The sequence below is a fragment of the Balaenoptera borealis genome (assembly GCF_965194805.1).
Source record: "Balaenoptera borealis genome assembly, chromosome: 13".
Lineage (NCBI taxonomy): Eukaryota > Metazoa > Chordata > Mammalia > Artiodactyla > Balaenopteridae > Balaenoptera > Balaenoptera borealis.
In genome coordinates, this window is record NC_138870.1 from 54,956,908 (window position 1) to 54,976,446 (window position 19,539).

A 19,539-nucleotide genomic window follows, 5' to 3' on the forward strand; every position below is an offset into this window, starting at 1 on the left:
TTTTCACCCTGAAAGAGGCTGTTTAGCAAATTTATTTCTGCCGTCTGTAGGAATGAGAGCTTCAGAGTGAGGTTAAATCTGTTATAGAAAACAAATACATAAGCTACTGTTTTGATATATCTGATTTGTAAGATGTAAATCTTGACTCTACAACATCTGCGGTGTCATCTCCATCTTTCTTCAAGAAGCAGCCTGCTAGAATGAAAACTGCATAGGACTGGGAGCTGACCTCAGTGTACTCCTGGCTCTGCCACAAACTAGCTGGGTGATATTGGTTAAAACAATCTTCTAGTTCTAAATTTCATCAACTCTAAAATGCAGGGGTTGGAGCACATCCATGATTTTCAAAGGGTCTTTTTATTTATTTATTGTTTTAGCTGTGCCCTTTTGTTAAATAAAATCTTACTTAGATGGACAATGTGTAAAACAGATACAGTTGGAGTTTGCTCTGGCAAGTGGGGAGGAGGTGTCTGGGACCACATGTTCTTGGGAGCCCCTTGGGCGCCCCCAGGAGTTTCTAAGTCACTACTGAAGACTGTGATCTCTGGTCCTTTTTGATTCTAATCCTCAATGATCCAATATCTGCCCAAGGCCAGAAGTAGCTGGCAGCAGCATGAAATAATCTGTTCTGTGGTCCACGGGCATCTGAGGAGATTGGTGCTAACTTGTGTTTTGGGGGAGAAGACAATTATCTTACTGTTAAAACAAAAAAATTCCCGGAACTTCATGGTGGGTAGAAGTTCTCTCATTTACAACGAGGGGAACAAAAGCTTGAGGTAGCCCATGAACTAAAAACTGGGTCACCATTGTGTGATTAACATGGCAGAGTCATGTCCAAGACTCAGCAACCGTTTAGCATTTCATATATGCTGGGTACTCTCTCTGTCATCTGATTGAGTCCTGATAGCACCCCAAGAGGTAGGTATGATCCTCATTTTACAGATAAGGAGAGCAGGTTAAGTAACTTGCTCAAATATCACACACTATTACAGAGAATAACAACTTTTTAAAAAACATTTACTGTCATAAATAAGATGTTCACATATACTATCAGTGAACCCAAACCATGGCACTTCTCATCCCACAGAACCTACCATTCAGTGACTCTCAGAGCATTTTTGCACATGAAATGGATAAGGAAAATGTTTGAGACAAACAATCTGAATTTTAAATGCAGAGCAAAAATCCTTGCAGTGGTGAAGAAAGCCTGTGGGTATTTCAGGGAGGTTTACCAAGAAAGCAGGCATCTTCCCCTCCACTTTATGGACTTACATTTTAAGAAGCTCAGCCATTCCAGTCCATGCAGAAAAATACTCTCAAAGGAATATTTACAATGTGGATCTTATATTAAACATTTGGTTTTATAAACTTAAATATTTGTAAAAGCATATGTGGAATAAATTTTAGTCCACAAACTGAAGTGTGCAAAACATATCAATTTCTTTCTTTAAATCAGCTTAGTTTTCTGACTCTCAGGCACCATCCTTCCTCTGAGATGGCAAGAATTGCTATCTCATCCTTATTGGGAACCCCTCTCCTTCCGAGAGTCACACCAGAACCCAGAAGGTTTACTTGGAATGAAGACAATTGAGGAAGGGGCTCTACTCTCCAGTCTTTTAAGGTACCATTGTTATTGCTCTGTGGAGCCCACAGTGGGGCCCTGGATTTTGGCAGCACCACTTGGGATTAGGGGACTTTGCAGAGGGTGCCTCTAGGCACATCAAGGAGCCATCTCCTCTGGGCAGGGGTAGCTGCATGGCCATATGACTGTGTAGTTTCACAGGGCTTCATGCTCAGAAGAGCCCTGAATTTGTTTTAGCGCTCTGCTGTGGCCATCTTGAAATTTGAACAAGGGCCGCCATGGTTTCATTTTGCACCGAGTCCCCCAGATTGCATAGCTGATCCTGCTCCGGTTTTAAGTCGCCACCTCCTCTGCTCACCTTCTCTGCAGAGCCTGCAGTCTTGTTCCTCTACCTCCTTAAGATGAAGAGCTTCTCTCTCTGACTCTCTGCCCTCCAAAGCCTCATCCCTCTTCCTTAGAGTCTGGAGCACTTTTATTTCTTCAGTGGCCGTAGGCCTTTGCAACAACACAAGAAGAACCACAGACTTTTCAGGGGCATCTGCCTTCCGTCCTGCAAAAATCCCTGAGGCAAGGAAGCACACAAAGGACTGGTTCCTACTTGAAACGAGAGAAGAAGACAAAACAAATATGTGGGGAGAAAAACGATACCTTAATTTGTCAATAACTTATTATGTCACGTGTGTAGTTGTGTTTTAGTTTACCCTAAGTTATTTTCATGATCAATTTTGATGATTTTGGCCTATAAAATGGGTCTCTAGGACCAGAGCCCCAAAACATATTGCTGCACCCATAAAAAGCAAGGGCACAGAGATCTAAAATGGCTTTTGCTATTCGTAGAGCTATCATATACATTCTAGCTTAAACTGGGACATTTTTGAAAGGGACACTATTAATGGTTACACAGGAGCATTAAGAGTGAACTGGGGCCACTATGGACACACAGGGATACATGGTCCCCCCTGTACAGAGTCAGGATTTGAACCGGTCTGTGTGGAGCCCACTGTCTTTTGAAATTAATTAGAATAATCTGTAGCCAGTTCAACCAACTGCCATGAGTGCTTTATCTCACATCCATTCAGTTGTGGTCCTGTTGACATGGCCTGAGAAAGACTAGGTTCACAACCAGAGAATTTTATTCATGAAAAGCCCAAGAACTGCATTCCTCAGTTGCAATTGGCCAGTGCTCCAGGCATGAATGGGGGAAGTTTCATCTTCAATATTTACTAAAAACAGACGCTGAAGTTTGAGAAGCAAATGTAAAGTGCTCATTCCAAAAGCCTTTTTATATACATGTTAAATCAGTTTGTGGGAAAAAGACCACAGAGATTGTTTAAACATTCATACTGATGACACAACTGTTCGAAAATATGCAGTTCCTTGTAGTTATATGTGGAATTAACTGCATATGGAGGAAGTCATCTTTTGAAACTGGATTAAAAGGAAATAGTTCATAACTCAGTGATATCAACATGCACACCATTGTGCCTGGGACTCAGCTTCACCTAGTCTTTCTTATCTCAGCCACTGTCTGAAGACATTGCTTTCTTGCTTAAGGCATCACAACTGAAGTATGTAGCTCTGTGAAGGAAAAAAAAAAAAAATCTGGGGCCAGAATGGAAGCGATGTCACTTCAGCCCATGTGGTACTGTTGGGGGTCTCTTTCTGACCTTGGATTCTGGAGTCCAGCTCACGTGTGTCCGCCCCTTTGTGGAGAAGGCAAAGAGCTGGGCCCTCTCTACGTTTCAGTTCCTTCAGAGTAATGCAGCCAGTGTTTGGGAGCTCAGTTTCCTCCCTCATCACACATCACAGTTCAATATTCAGCCTTAAATGAATTACCCACAGTTCTTAGCAGGGCATCTTGTTAACCACAAAGCAGTTAGAGAGCTATGTTTAGAGAGAAACAGCTTATCTCTTTCACTCCAAGGCAAATCAGCAGTCATTTCCTAGAGATGGTCTTAGCATGGCTCTGGGGCTCCAGTTTCTCTATGATACAATCAGCCCTCAACCAAGGCTACATAAAGTGGTGGCACTCCCCCGTATGTCTTACTCATGGCAGTAATCACACTTTTAGTACATCTGTTGTTTTTAAATTTCCAGTCCCTAGTAATTCTTCCTTTTTTTCTTTTTTAAGATATGAGGAGTTGAGAATACCCATATTCACTTTGAAGTACCCTCACTTAAATGAGAGATTTGGGAAAAAAATCGAGACATGAGGCAATCCTGAAAATATGAATAAAAGAATATAAATATTTCTCTAGCCTCTCTAGTCTTCATTAAAATACGCAAGAGGAAGAAACCGGTTTGCCCTTCTATATTTAATTTGGACTCTGACCTCTTTGAAAACTTCAGCAATATGATTAATTTTAGCTTATCTTCTGGAATGTCTCTCTACCTATAAATAAGTCTATTCATCTTCAGAAGAGCATAAATATCCCTCCTGTTTTACAGTTATTTTAAAATATCTCTTACATATAATTGTAATGGGATCTATTTCCAGGACAATAGCTAAGTATCAGTTACATTTCCATCATGCTCTGTTAGTTTCATGGTTGGAAAACTTAAGCAAAAATAAGTTTCTTTGGATGAATATGAATCCAACGTTAATCGGAGTAACATGAATAATTCAAAGAGCAAAGAGACCCTGATATTCGATCTAACAAGACCAAAAAGAATAAGAAAAGAGAAGAGAAGGAGACAGAGAAGGGAAGGGAGAGAAGAAAAGGAAGAGGAGGAAAAGAAGGAGAGCTTGGGAGCTTTTAACTTCAGGTAAAGGGATAAAAAATTCCTTTATTACATTTTTTATGTTATCCCACATAATGTTGGAACATCAGAAGAGCCTTCGCTACACTTTATTAGTGTTTGATTTTCCACTTTTCTGTCTCCCAGAGCCTGCAGGTTCATATGAGGTCCACGTAGCCACACAGGAAAGCTCTTTGCCTACATGAACACACTAAACCCAGCATTGCATTATTTGGTGCCTTGAGGCAGGGGATGTTAAAAATTATTTCCAGTGTGAAGTTATCTTCAAATATTAATAGTACTTATAACAATAATCTATGCTTCAAACTGGTGATAAAAGCAACCTGTTCAAGGAGAGATGGCATATTCAGCTATTAAAAATCATATTGCTATGGGAAAAAGTTAAGTGTCTGGTATTTCTAGGGCCACAATTCATTTCCTATATTTGAATTCGAACCTTTAAAATGAAAACTTACACATGGAGAATTACATGTGGGACTCACACATGGGAAATGAATTACCAATTTTTTTGCTTTCTAGGACATCCCCCATTGGAAGAACGGACTTTCCATCAGGAGACAAAGGACATGCTTTTCTCTGGAGAAATATCTCCCCATTGATAAATAATGAGCAAACGCAGAACACTTAAGTAGTGTTCCCGCCAGTAGTGCGAGCCGTGTCAGCACTAACCAGCTGGTCCTTGTCTGTTTTGCAGTCAAAGAAAATGGGAACTCAGCATGTATCCGAGTTCCCAAGGATAGGAAGATTCGAGCTGCCAGGTGTGCACGTGGGCAGAATGCCCAACTCCAGGTCATCTTACAAAAAACCTTGCTCAGGCATGGCCAGCAAAGGAAAGCAAGCAAAAGGCCACCGTTGCTATTTCTGCAACATGGTTACTCTCTGCAAGACATCCTTGTGTTTTTTGTTTTTTGTTTTTTTTCCCCCAATTGTTAAATAAGTGTTCAGGGAGCACATTAGAGTCATGAAAGAAGGTTGGAATGGCGGGCAGTTCAAGTGTCGTGATTTCTACCATTCATGAAATCAACACAATTCTTTCAGTAATCAAAGGTGCGTTCAGAGGAACCAAGAACGTGGCAGGCAGGGGTACTGAGTGAGGTACTGCCAAATAACTGTCACCTTTGGCCCATTTGCTTCTATCTACACCATCTAGGAACGGGGATCATATTTATTAACACACTTTTCAGGCAGAGCTTTCAAGTATTCGCATGTAATTACTGTGGAGCAAATCTTGGGCAATCCACTTTGCTTTTGTCTAACCCAGAAACGTAAACTGGAATGAGAGTGATTTTCTGCATAATTTGATCCAATGGAAGAATACTCTGGAGTCACGTGGTGATGTCAAGGTTCTTGCAGCTCATGCCTTAGAACCCAGTTACATGGGAGACCATGTTTGAACAATGTCCTTTAAAGAATTCAGTAACTAAAACCCACTGGAAACGAGCCAAGACAAGCCTCTTGAATGCCAAATTCCACTCTAGTGGGTCAAGTTATTGGATGGCTCAAATGAATTTGGGCCAGGAAAAAAAGGGCCTCCTTTCCCTCAATAGTTGATTTTTTGTCTGAATTACCCAGATAATGGCTTTACTTTTCAACTTTCCTTTGCCTGCATGGAGTAGAAAGGCAACGCTACTTTTTTGTCTTTTGTTGTAATAGAATCATTACCTGTAATTCTCAGAAGTCATTCTCATGGAAATGGGTAACTTTTGTATATATCAAAAAAGAGCCACCTAATTTCTAATAGTGATTTATTCTTTTATAATTTTTTTAATTTGTTCATTGTGATTCATTCAGCAAATATTTACTGGACAAACAAAAGACATATTATCCTTATGTATCATGCCCATTGTTTCAGAAATCTCCTATCAGCTGAAAAATCTTTTAAGGATTATGAAGCACCAGGAAAAGGTGAAAAAATTTTGGAAAAGTTTTCCTGCAGAGGCTATGTTTCTTTCTTCTTTCTTTCTTTCTTTTTGGCTGTGTTGGGTCTTGGTTTCTGTGCGAGGGCTTTCTCTAGTTGGCGGCGAGCGGGGGCCACTCCTCATCGCGGTGCGCGGGCCTCTCACTGTCGCGGCCCCTCCTGTTGCGGAGCACAAGCTCCAGACGCGCAGGCTCAGTAGTTGTGGCTCACGGGCCCAGTCGCTCTGCGGCATGTGGGATCTTCCCAGACCAGGGCTCGAACCAGTGTCCCCTGCATTGGCAGGCAGACTCTCAACCACTGCGCCACCAGGGAAGCCTCGAGGCTATGTTTCTTTAAAAACAAAAAGTTCACCTCATAAGGCACATGTATACTTTGAAGTTGACATGGCACCTTTTGCTTGAAAAGATTTCAGGTATTAACATTTAATCCTGACTTTAGTCCCCACACCCCAGATACACTGTATCTCTCCTTGAAGACTGGAGAAGTGGAAACCTTTATACTGTGACTTTTCCTTCATTGGATGATCATTTAGATCCAGGACTCTTGTCTCTTACCTACTCAACTCACCAGGTCATCCTGTAAAATCAGAAAATATGAAATAAGGCTACAGGGAAGGTGGAGTTTTCTTTCCGTCTCACCTCTCATTTCTGCTCTCCCAATTCCCCTTCCCAAACTCAGCAGACCATTTGAAAAAGAAAGCAACTCATACTCCAAGGTAACCCATATGTTATGTATCTCTTTTTCTGCTTTGGTACTGATCATTGCTGTCTTGGCTCTTATAATAATAACAACAAATAACAAATAGATATCTCCCTGCTGAATAAAAGAAGCTATGTTACCCAAGGGTCAGAGGGAAGGAAGTTATGTCCTGAGGGTGCTAAGTTTCAATTTAGGTTTGAGGATCCTTTTGAGGTCTTTAAATATGGTCTTCAGTGACCTGGCAGCTGGGAATTGAGGGAAGAGGGTGGACAGTCACAGGTACATGACAATAATGCTTGGAGACTCAAATGTTATTTGCCTGGGTGTGTTACTGCTCTCATGAGCAACAACTGCGCAACTCCAGCTCTTCAGAAGGGGTCAAGCAGAGGACAGAAAATGTTGTGGGGAGATTCAAGCATCAGATGAGTAGATAAGACTGGATGATCGTAAGTTGTATGAATTCCAATTCAAATTTTTGTTTATTGTTGCAATTTTTCATCCTTTGTGTATGGGAGAGAATGTAAAATATAATGCACATATAGAAAAGTACATAAATCAAACACCTGCGAAATCACCATTTAGGTAAAAAATAGAACATAGCCAGCACCTCAGAAGTCTCTCCATGACCCTTAATGATCACATGCCCACCATTCTGACTTTTATGGTAAACCCCTCTTTTTTTTAATAGATCTATTCCTTAAATATGGATCTCTAAGCAATATGGTTTAATTTGTTTGTTTTCTAAACTTTATATAAACAGAACAAAATACTTGTGTGTTTTGCTATTTTTATTCAATTTTCTGTTTCTGATTTGCCCATGCTGTTAGATATAGTTGTCCTTCATTCATTTTTGTGGCTGGACCCAGATTAAGTTTGACAGGTGAAGGCTTAGGCAAGTCCTGAGCACCCGTGACTTAGTACTTCATTAGTACTTCAGCGGGACTGGTTACTTGTGTCCAGGGTTCTGTTGTAGAGAACAGAATCCTCTCTAGGTAGAGATTTACTGCAGGTTTTTAAGTGTCATGTAGATCGTTGGAAGGGCAGACAGTCTCTAGGGGGACCTTTTGGTAACTTTCCTCCCCTCTCCCCAGTCCCACCACAGTACTGGGCACCCACGCAGCTCCTACCACTCAGAACTTGGTCACCGCCTTGACTTTGAAGCCACTGCAATCAGAAGTTTACATGAGTAAGAAGGTACCATGCTTACAAAGCCACGAATGCTGCAGATTCCAGACCATTCTGTGACTGATACAAACTTCACCAGCAAAAATGGACACCCCTTGCTTTTCTTCTTGATACCTGTGAAAAGCACCTATGCTAATGACTAAACCTCTGTTGTCATTGCCAAGAAAGACCAAACACTTCCATGACACACTTGCCAGCAGAAATAGCAAAAGCAATACAAGGGCATTGGGTTTGCAGAGCCAAAAACACCTGGAACTTTAGCTGAAGTGGGTGGAAAATGCAGTCTTTAGCTTTCTAGCCTCTGTTATACAGGAAAGCACATTACGGCAATGGCTTTCACTCTGGGGATCAGGACTCATCATTAGTGAATCATGAAAGCACTGAAAGAAATAAAATAGAATAAAAATTTCAGAGGGCATCAACTTAGTAAGGGTAAGTTATGTTTTGTGCAACACACACATATGCATATACTGCATTGCAATGTAATACGTTTTTCTTTAAAAAAAAGTTTGAAAGTCGCTACACTGGAAGGGGAGTGGAATAGATGCTAAGTGCCAATCAACCATAACCACCACACTCCTACTATTGAACATGGAATAATAAATGAGTTCAATAATGAGACACTTGGCAAGTCTTGTTGGCCAGTGTAATCTAACAATCCACTCTGGAGCATCTTTGTGTCTGGATTACCCTTTTAGCCTGACCAATTCAGAGGCATGAGGCAATGCTGGCAGCTTGGATCAAGTCCCTTCCACAAATTCCTTAACTTCAGCTAAGATCATCTCCAGAAAAGACAGGGCTTGGCAATCTGTGTGTTGGAAAGAACTGGGAGAGTGCTATGACTACTGCCACAGATGTTTGTGTCTACCTGCTCCCCTTTTCAAGACATCCTCTGCGAGTCCCAAAGTCATCTTTCTGAAACACAAATCTGATTATTTCACTCTGTTTTAAAGTATTCAGTAGCACCCTCTGACTTATAGCAGTGATCTCCAAACTTGAGGTGTTTGTTAAAATACAGACTCCCAGATTTTCCTCAGAGATTCTAATTTAAATAACATTGTGATGGGGTCCGGGAAACTGCACTTTTAGTGGGAACCCCTAGTGAATAAAAAATCCAGACTCCTTAGCATGTTTGGTCCTGTACCAAGCTGGCCCCGTCTCAATTTTTCCTGCCCTGCCACCAATCCCCCTTCCCTCCTGCACCCTCCCTTCTTCCGGACAGTGAACTTCTTCTGTGTCCTTTGTACTTTATGCTTTTATACCTACATTATCACATGCTGTTTCTTCTAACTGGAACATACTACTTATCCCCACTCTCATCAAATATGTGCCAAGCTCCCATTCACCTTAAAGGACCCAGCTCCAATATTACCTCTCTAGGAAACCTTCTCTTATATGCAAATAAAGTTTATGTTCCTCTGATACGCCACATATTTAATACTTACCTGCATTACAATACATTGTTGTATTATAATCACCTTGAATTGTAATTATTTGTTGACATAATTTTCCCTATAAAAACCAGGAGCGTATTAGATATAAGCACTGTGTCTTATGTCTTTTTTTTTTTTTTTTTTTAATCTCCACAGCCTGGCACCATGTAAAAGTACTTTCAATACTTACTCAGTGAATGGATGATATATGGATTGAGAGTTGGATAGATGGATTGTTAAATGAAAAGAACTGCTTCTCTAAGGTATGGTTTTTCTTTTTATATTGGTCTTCAACAGAGATTAGAACTGTTGCTGCTGGAATAGCTGATCTTCTGTCAGGGTAGCTGATGCCTTTGGAAAACAAAATGAGCTACATGTTAAGACCACGTTCTATGGATTCAGCGTGAGTCATCCACAGATGTCAGGCTGGTGGGTGGAGGTTCGATTAGGAGCTAAACATTGGTGCAGTCTCAAAATATCTTCCCACAAAATGCTTATCAGTCACAAGAGGAAAAATGGTGACTTTATAGTGGAGAAACTTGGTGGATATCAACTTGACCCAGTGAACAATAACCTTCCTTGTTGTGGGACAGATTAACCTTGTGTGTCTCTTGATGTGATATCCCAAGAAAAGCATATCATAGCCTTTTCCTGCACAGAAAATATGGCCTGATTCTGGACATGAGACAAACTCAGGTAAAGGAATATCTACAGACTGAAAAGATGGAAAGACTAAAAAATGATTCCAGATTGAGTGATATTGGAAATCCATTACAATTAAATGTAATGCATGATCTTGGATTGGCTACTGGACCAGAAAAAAAGAGACATTGTTGGGATAGTTGGAAAAACTTGAGAGTGTTCTGTGAACTGGATGGTAGAGTTGTATTGATATTGTTTTCTGATTTTGGTTGTACTGTGGTTGTGTAGGAGACTGTCTTTGTTTTGGAAAGATAGACACTGGAGGAAGTGAGAGTGATGAATCATCAGGCCTGCAGTTACTGCTTAAATGGTTTAAAAAAGAATAATGATAATATATATATGTGTGTGTATATATATATATATATGGAGAGAGAGAGGTAGAACAAATGTGGTAAAATGTTAATAATTGAGAAATCTGGGTAAAGAGAATATGGGAGTTCTCTGTACATGTCTTAAAATTTTTCTGTATGTTTGAAATAATTTCAGAATAAATTATTGGCTTCCTCTTGTGGCTGAGATGGAATGACAGGGATCAAATTTACCCTTCTTGCCTCAAACAACTGCCAAGGCAGCTTGAATTTGTAGGATAGAGTACCTGGGTCAGAGGAGAGAGCTGCACAGAGAACTCTGGAGATCTGTAGAGGGTTACTTTTGAGCATTTAGCAGGGTACTGATCAGCTTATGTATATGAGAAAACTGTCCAAGATTGGAGAAAACATTAACAAAAAAGTATTCAACACTCACAAAGGACCAGTTACAGTGTCTGTTCCCACCAGCCAGACTGAAAAACCTCATAATTCATGGAGTATTGGGTAGAGTAGTTAGAAGGGTCTTGCCTCAGTACGAAGGGACACATTACCAAGATTAAATGCTGCTCTGGTCCAGGCTAACAAGTCTTAAAAAGCAAGACACAAAACGATCAAAATGTTTCCAAGAAACTTAACTGCATACCACAACAAAGCTTAAGACTATTTATGGGTATACAAAAATATTTAGGAGCCAACAAGGTAAAATTCACAATGTCTGGCATTCAACAAAAGAGTAATGGGCATTCTAAGAAGCAGAAAAATGTGACCTATAATGAGGAGAATAATCAATCAATTAAAACCTACACAGAACTGACACAAATGTTAGAATTAGCAGGCACAGACATTAAAAGAGTTATTATAACTATATTCTGAAAGCCCCCCAAATAGAGATATAGAACATATGAAAAACAAATACAAAAAATTGAACAACTAGAGCTAAAAACTACAATGTCTGATATTTTTTTAAAAATACACTGGATGGGGCTTCCCTGGTGGCGCAGTGGTTGAGAGTCCGCCTGCCAGTGCAGGGCACACGGGTTCGAGCCCTGGTCTGGGAGGATCCCACGTGCCGCGGAGCAACTGGGCCCGTGAGCCACAATTGCTGAGCCTGCGCGTCTGGAGCCTGTGCTCCGCAACGGGGGAGACCGCGGCGGTGGGAGGCCCGCGCGCCGCAGTGGAGAGTGGCCCCCGCTTGCCGTGGCTGGAGGGGGCCCTCGCACAGAGGCGAGGACTCAACACAGCCAAAAAATAAATAAATAAATAAATAATTAATTAAAAAAAAATACACTGGATGGAATTAATAGAAAATTAGACATTACAGAAGAAAAAATTAGTGAATTTGAAAACATAGCAATAGAAGCAATCCAAGATGAAATGCAAAATGAAGATGATGAGCTTCAGTAGCTTTGAGACAACTTTTAACATCCGACTATACCTCTAATCAGAGTCCCCAAATGAGAGGTTGGTGAGAAAGAAAAAAAAAATAGTTGAAGAAATGACTGGAAAGTTCCAAATTTGATGGCATCTAAAAACTCTACATATCTGAGAATCCTAATGAACTTCAAGCACAAGAAACATAAAGAAGACTACACCAAGACATATGGTAATCAAATTTCTCAAAAGTAGTGATAAATAGAAAATCTTTAAAAACAGCTCTAGAAAAACTACATCACATACAGAAGAACAAAGATAGAGAAGATCACAAACTCCTCATCTGACACAATACCAGCAAGATGACAGTGGAGAAACACCTTTAAAATACTGAAGGAAAAATAACTATCAACCTAGAAGTTTATACCCAGTGAAATAAAGACTTTTTCAAAGGGAACCCTCTTACACTGTTGATGGGAATGTAAATTGGTGCAACCACTATGGAAAACAGTATGGTGGTTCCTCAAAAAACTAAAAATAGAGTTGCCATATGATACAGCAATCCCACTCCTAGGCATGTATCCAGACAAAACTATCATTCAAAAAAATACATGCACCCCTATGTTCATACCAGCACTATTTACAATAGCCAAGACATGGAAACAACCTAAATGTCCATCAACAGATGAATGGATAAAGAAGATGTGGTATATATATACAATGGAATACTACTCAGTCATGAAAAAGAATGAAACAATGCCATTTGCAGGAACATGGATGGACCTAGAGATTATCATACTAAGCAAAGTAAGTCAGAAGAGAAAGACAAATACCATATGATATCACTTATATGTGGAATCTAAAATATGACACAAATGAGTGTATCTACAAAACAAAAACAGACTCACAAATATAGAGAACAGACTTGTGATTGCCAAGGTGGGTGGTGGGGGAGGAGGAGAGGAAAAAAGACTTTTTCAATCACCTAAAAGCTGAAAAAATTTATCACCGGCAGCATCTCAGTATAAGAAATGTTAAAGGAAAGCAGAAGGAAAATGTTACCAGCTGAAAATTTCGATTTACTCAAAAGAATGAGGAGAGCCATACATGGAAACTTTGGGGAAATAGATTATTTTATTATTATTTAAACTCCTTTAAAATATTCGATTATTTAAACAAAAATTACAGCTATGTGCTATGGGGCATACGTATAAGTAAAATGGATAAAAGCAATATCATAAAGGCTAGGAAGGGAGAAATGGAAGCATACTATAGATATGGATAATATGGGAATATGTTGAACAATTCTATGTCAATAACTTCAACAATGTAGATGAAATAGATAAATTCCTTGAAAGACACAAACTACCAAAGTTCACAAAAGAAGAAATATATAGCCTCCTTAGCACTATATGTATTTTAAAAATTGAATTTGTAGTTAAAAACCTTCTCATAAAGAAATCCCAAGTTTAAGTGGCATCACTACCAAATATTTAGGGAATAAATAATACTAATTCTACATAAACTCTTCCAGAAAACTGAAGAGAAGGAAGATACTTCCTATCTTATTCTGTGAGCCCACTACCAAAACCAACCAAAGACATTACAAAATAAGAAAACTACAGATCAAGATTCCTCATGAACATAGATAAAAAATTTGAAACTAAATTTTAGAAAATCAAATCCAAGCATATATGAAAGGCATAGTACATCATGACCAAGTGAGGTTTATTCCAAGAATGCAAATTTGGCTTAACGTTAAAAATCAATCAGTGTAATTCATCATATTAACACAAAAAAAGAAAAACCATATCATCATCTGAATATATGCAGAAATAGCATTTGACAAAATCCAGCATCCATTCCTGATGAAAACTCTAAGCAAACTAGTAATAGAGAGAGTTTCTGCTTACTCTGATAAAAGACATCAAAGAAAACCTACAGCCAGCACAATACTTAATGATGAAAGACTGAATGCTTTCCCACTACATTCAGGAAGAATAAAAAGATGTGCCTTCTCATACTCCAATTCAACACTGTACTAGAGGTCTGGTCAGAGCAATAAGGCAAGAAAAAATGCATTTATTTTGGAAGGGAAAAAGCAAAATTGTTTTTAATTCAGAATGCATGATTGTCCATGTAGAAAATCTGATAAAAATCTACAAAAGCAATCTTAGAACTAATAAGTAAATTTAGCAAGTTTGAAGGATAACAGACCAGTACCAAAATCATTTGTATTTCTGTATTTCTATATTAACAACTGGAAAATAAAATTAAAAAATAGTATTTGGAATAGCATTAAAAATATAAAATACTTAGGGATAAATCTGAAAAACATTGGTAAGCCTTGTACACTAAAACCTACAAAATATTTCTAAGGGAAATGAACTATGACTTAAATAATTGGAGAGATATACCTTATTCATGGGCCTTAAGGTTCAATATTATTAAGATGATAATTCTCCCTAAATTGTAGATTCAATGCAATACCAATAAAAATCTTAGCAAGTTCTTTTCTTTTGATAGAAATTGGAAAATCGATGCTAAAATTCATATAAAAATGCAAAGAACATAGAAAGCCCAAAACATCTTTGTAAAAGAAAAAGAATGTTAGAGGTCTTATATGACCTTATTATAAAGACTTACTGTAAAGTCTATATAGACTTACTATAAAGTTAAAGTAATGAGGACACTGTGGCATTGGTTCACATATAGACAAATAGGTCAGTGAAACAGATCAGAGAATGCAGAAATAGATCCACATATATAACAACTGATGGATTATGGACAAAACACCTGTGGACAAGTAATATTCAACATAGGTGCAAAGGCAATTCAGTGGAGGAAAAATAGTCTTTTCAACAAATGATGCTGGAAAACATTAAAAAAAAAAACAAAACACGAAAACAAAACTTGGATTCACACCTAGAGACATATTAAAACATGACTCTTAAATTCATTAACTCAAAATAGATCATAGATTTAAATGTAAACCTAAAACTATAAAAGTATAAAAACATAGACAAAGATATTTTAGGTAGATACATTACATACATGATCTATAAAAGAAAAAAAAAGGTAGTGATGAGTCAGCAAAACCTTCAACATTAAAGACTTGTGCTCTTTACTCAGCTTTACAAGTAAATATTAAAGTGTTGGACAAAAAAAAAATCCATCCTATTGAAGGTGTCCTGCCCATGTGCTCCATCCATTCCTTCCTGCTGTTTGGGTCCCTGAAACTGCCCTGGTTCGTGTCCTTTCTGAGTCCTGGTTTACATGTTTCTTCAATCCATTGAATATCCCCAAATCTTTCCATTAAGTTCCTTTCTCTGCTCAGAATCTCTTTCTGTTGATTACAACCAAAAAACCTTAACTGATAGCGTCTTGTTAAATTAGATATTCAAATCTTTCCATTTCCCTGGTTAGAGCAAAAGGTGTATCTTTAGATTTCAGTTGAATGAATACAATAACTAAATCTAGATAAAATGACCATGGTTTCCTCTTATGAAACTCAAGAGGAAACAGGTGGTGGTGAGGGAGATATACTGCAATTCCATACACCCAGGCTGTATTAATGGGAATAATTTGGGGGGAGCGGGTTCTGACTCTATGAGGTTTTGTGTATCCCCAGTGCCTATCAGTGTGCCTACCACATTCTAGGCGTAAAGTCAAAGAGCACACTCACCATATCCTTCCAGCAGCATCACTGCTGTGAGGGTGCTGCAATTTGAAGGTTAAATTCTTCATTGGAAAATACTCGGAAGTGTTATTTTGCCAATTATAGGGAGTTTTTGTTCCTCCATATCACCCACAAATCATTATCCTCACCTTGCATTCTTGTTAAGTAAATTAAAGTGCTATTGCATGGACTGCCAACCACCTTGCACTGGACTGTCGTTTTATGACCCAACTCTTGGTTTTACTTTCATATGAAAATAATAACCGAGGTTCCCAAATGCCAGATGATTTGAACTAGTACAGCAGTTTTGGCAATTTCTTTTAAAGAAGCATGAACAACATATGCCTTCAAGATTCAAAGCATCTGCTAAAAGCATTTACACTTTGCATCCTTGATCTGCGAGCAGACTGTAGAATAATCCTCTGCCACCTGAGTAGGGGCGGTGTGCCTGGACGATCTGCAGGTATTATAGAATCTGCATTTCTTGCCCTTAGACTTAGCAAATGCTCTACCTATATGTGATAGAGAGCATTTCTAGTAGAAGTGGTCTCTCTAATGTCTAATACATGTAACAATGTAGTTTCACTGTCTTTTGTGAGACCATTACAAATATGAAATCCCATTCAATCAATGGGTGCATTTTGCTTCAGGCCAAATGTGACATTCCATCCAAGAAGCCCCTAAATTGCAGTGTTCAGATGGCAAAAAGCTTTTTACCATGCAATATAAATAGCAACCTGCCAACCAGGCTTTTGATTCCTTTTTTGTGAGGTTGATAGCTCTGAACAATGACGATTTTCAGGTAGTCAGTACACTGCTAATAATCCCATGAGCTCATCAAATAGTCTAGTCTCATGTGAAGCAGAATACTTCTTACTGTGATAAATTGCTGGAGTCCCATAAATGGTCAGAAATGCAGTACACATAATATTGAAGGGGCAGTAATTTTGTTTGCTTCAAGAGAGTTTAAATGCCTCCCTTTGTCATAGAAATCCCAGAAAACAGGAGAAATGATATCAAGCTTGTTCATATGCCTCCAAACTGTCATTTAAAAAAAATTCACCGGTTCCAGGGTTTGATTATAAGTATTTTTAATGATTGGAATTAATATTCATTGAAGCATACCAATCATTCTTGAAAATGGATTTGCATTGTCGGTCTTCTATTTGTGCTTAAGATGACATTTGTGTCCTCAGAAAAGATATTCAACATCTGCAAGTATTACAGGTAGAACTTGACTTCTTCAAAACTCCTCTGGCTCCCTCCATCCACCCTGTAGCCTAAATTTACTGCATCCTGCAAGGTCAGGAAGACAATTAGGCCAAGTTTTCCCTCCTTACCTCCAACCCCACCTTCATCGGCCACTGTACTCACTGGCATACATAATGATAACAGTTCTTTATTTGCCAAGTCTATTTTAAGCCATCAGCATATAGAAGCCACTCTTCTGAACCTCCTATGGCAGCAGTCCCTTAGAATTGCAAAAAAAGGCCATCTGTTGTCTCAACTATCTGTGGAGCTGCAGTGAAGGCTTAACTTAATGCTCTTCAGCAGAGCAATAGGAAAACATCCATCACGCAGTGACAGGTTAGCTCGTCTGCCCCAATGAACGGATGTCTGCAATTGCACACATTAAGGAAACAGAGTTGATCACCCTAAGGATACAATAAAATCTCAGAACTTCAAGGAACTAAGGACTACTGCAAAGGGGCCAGATTCTTCCAGAACGCAAAAGCTATTTCCTAATTGTATATTTGGTGCATTCCACATTCACATGAAATTCTCAGGCCTTGGTATTGCTGACTGCGTGGGTGCTCTGGGGTCCTCGATGTGTTGGACTTTTGAGTTTTCCATTCCTGAAGTAGAATTAGCAAAATGACTCTGATTGCTCCCCCTGTGGGGAGGCAGCTGGCTTTGCCTGCCCACATAGAAGACCTGGGAGAGTGGGGAGAGGCAGTCTCCACGATGGGACGGATGCAGGCAGGGTTTCTGTGCAGCAGTTTAGTTTGTAGCACTTTCCTCTGATCTCTGACACTCAGACTTTCTCTTCTTTTCATTTTCTCACTTGCCCAGAAAATAGAAGTCTTCATACAGGATCTTCTTCAATTTCCCACCACTGAACCTGTAAACCTGTTTTTATTCACACTCATTCTTCTCAATAAGATGCTTCTCAGTAAGCACTGCCAATATTTATTAAGCAATTATGTACCAGGCAGTGTCTTAAATACTTTCCTGATATAAACTCAATTAATTCTCAAGCAGCTCTGTGAGACAGGCAACTGTATGGTCAACAAAATGTTGGTGAGGTCACTCAGGGGCAGAGTCCCAGCAACTTGTTTAGTCACACAGCTGGGAGGTTGCAGAGCCAGGCTTCAAACACAAGTATTGTGACTGCAGATCCCGGCTTATCTACCACACTGTCCGGAATGAGGAGACCCACCTGCTATTGATTAATGCCTCTCGCTCTGCTCTCGTGTCATCCTTCTGGAAAGATGATTGAGTGTCCACTCCGTGCCAGGCACTGGGCTAGGTTCTGGGGATAGAATAGTAAACAAAAATAGGTATTAAAGGAGTAGACACATTAACTCATATGTAATGAATGACAATGATGTGAGAAAGGAATACAAGACTAGGAGCGCATATAATAAAAGGACCTCGACCTAATCGATGAGGCTTCCCAGAAGAAGGGCTATTTATGCCGGACAGTGGAGGGTGGATAGGAGTTACCTTGGGGAAAAGGAGCAAGAACAGTCATTATGGAGGAAAGCAGATGTCAAAGATGAGCCCCCAGCTCATGGTTGGCTCATAAAAAGGTTAGTCACTCACTATTTTTGGAAGAGGAACACGTAAGCAATTTCCTGATATTTTCCCTTGACTGGAAGTCATTTTATTATATGGTATTTTATATATTTTGTATATTTAAATAGTTTAACAAATATATAAAAATACATACTAAAATATATGTATATATAAATATATAGATGAATAGAGATATATATGCATACACACGTGCATGCGTGTGTATGTGTGTGTGCATGTGTGTATCTCTACCCAAAACAGGAAACCAGAAAACCAACCCTGAAACGTTAAGAAATGTCATGGTAGAGAAAAATGAACTAGGAGCCAGAAGCTCATGATTCTAGTACTGGCTCTGCCATTAACAGTCCGGGTGACCCTGGCCCTTGGTTTCATGTCTGTAAGACAGAGATGTACCCGCCTTGGTTTAGTCCCCACAGGCATTGCAAGGATTCAATGATATAACCTACAGAGGGGAACAAGCTTTGAAAACATTGCCATGTTCTGGCTAGGAGCTTTGGAAAATGCTAGTTCAGTGGAGATTCCAGGGAAGTTTGCTTCAGTTTCCTCTGCATTATTGGATTTCTTGTCGCAAAAAAAAAAAAAAAAAAAAAAAAAAAGTGTGTGCTTTGTGAACCAGGATTTCGGAGCCCCAGACTTCCTTAAGAAGCACAGCATACGGCCCCAAGGGTATACGGTACACACTCCCCTTTTAACAACTTCGCATTTCACTTAAGCTCCGCGTTTCTGCTTCACAATGAATGCCACCCTGCAGCTGGTGCTGGCTGGTCTTAGTTCATTTTGTGTTAGTGATTAACACAGCTGAAATTGGTTGGAAAAGGAGGAGAATGCTGTTCTGCTTGATAAAAATAAAATACATTCTTTCAATAGAGGAAGTGAACAGAAAGCAAGCAATCGACTGAGGAGCAGGAGGGTGGCCTTACAACTTCAGAAGGAAATTTAAAGTTTGGCATTGGATGCCACTGGCTTCCAGTCCTAAATGTGACACATTGAATTGTGTGTCTTGGATGTATACACACAGACGCACACACACACATGCCTACACACATATATATGCTTATGTCTCTGTACAGATATGTAAACAT

General features: G+C 39.3%; 1 long non-coding RNA gene across 1 annotated transcript in view; it reads left to right on the top strand.

Moving 5' to 3' along the window:
* The window catches only part of LOC309609595, a 105,189-nt gene extending 93,662 nt beyond the window's left edge, over positions 1 to 11,527 (top strand). The window contains exon 3 of the long non-coding RNA XR_014233499.1: positions 9,734 to 11,527. This is a non-coding gene — a long non-coding RNA (uncharacterized lncRNA). The remainder of the gene's footprint in view (positions 1 to 9,733) is intronic.
* Positions 11,528 to 19,539: the final 8,012 nt, after the last annotated feature.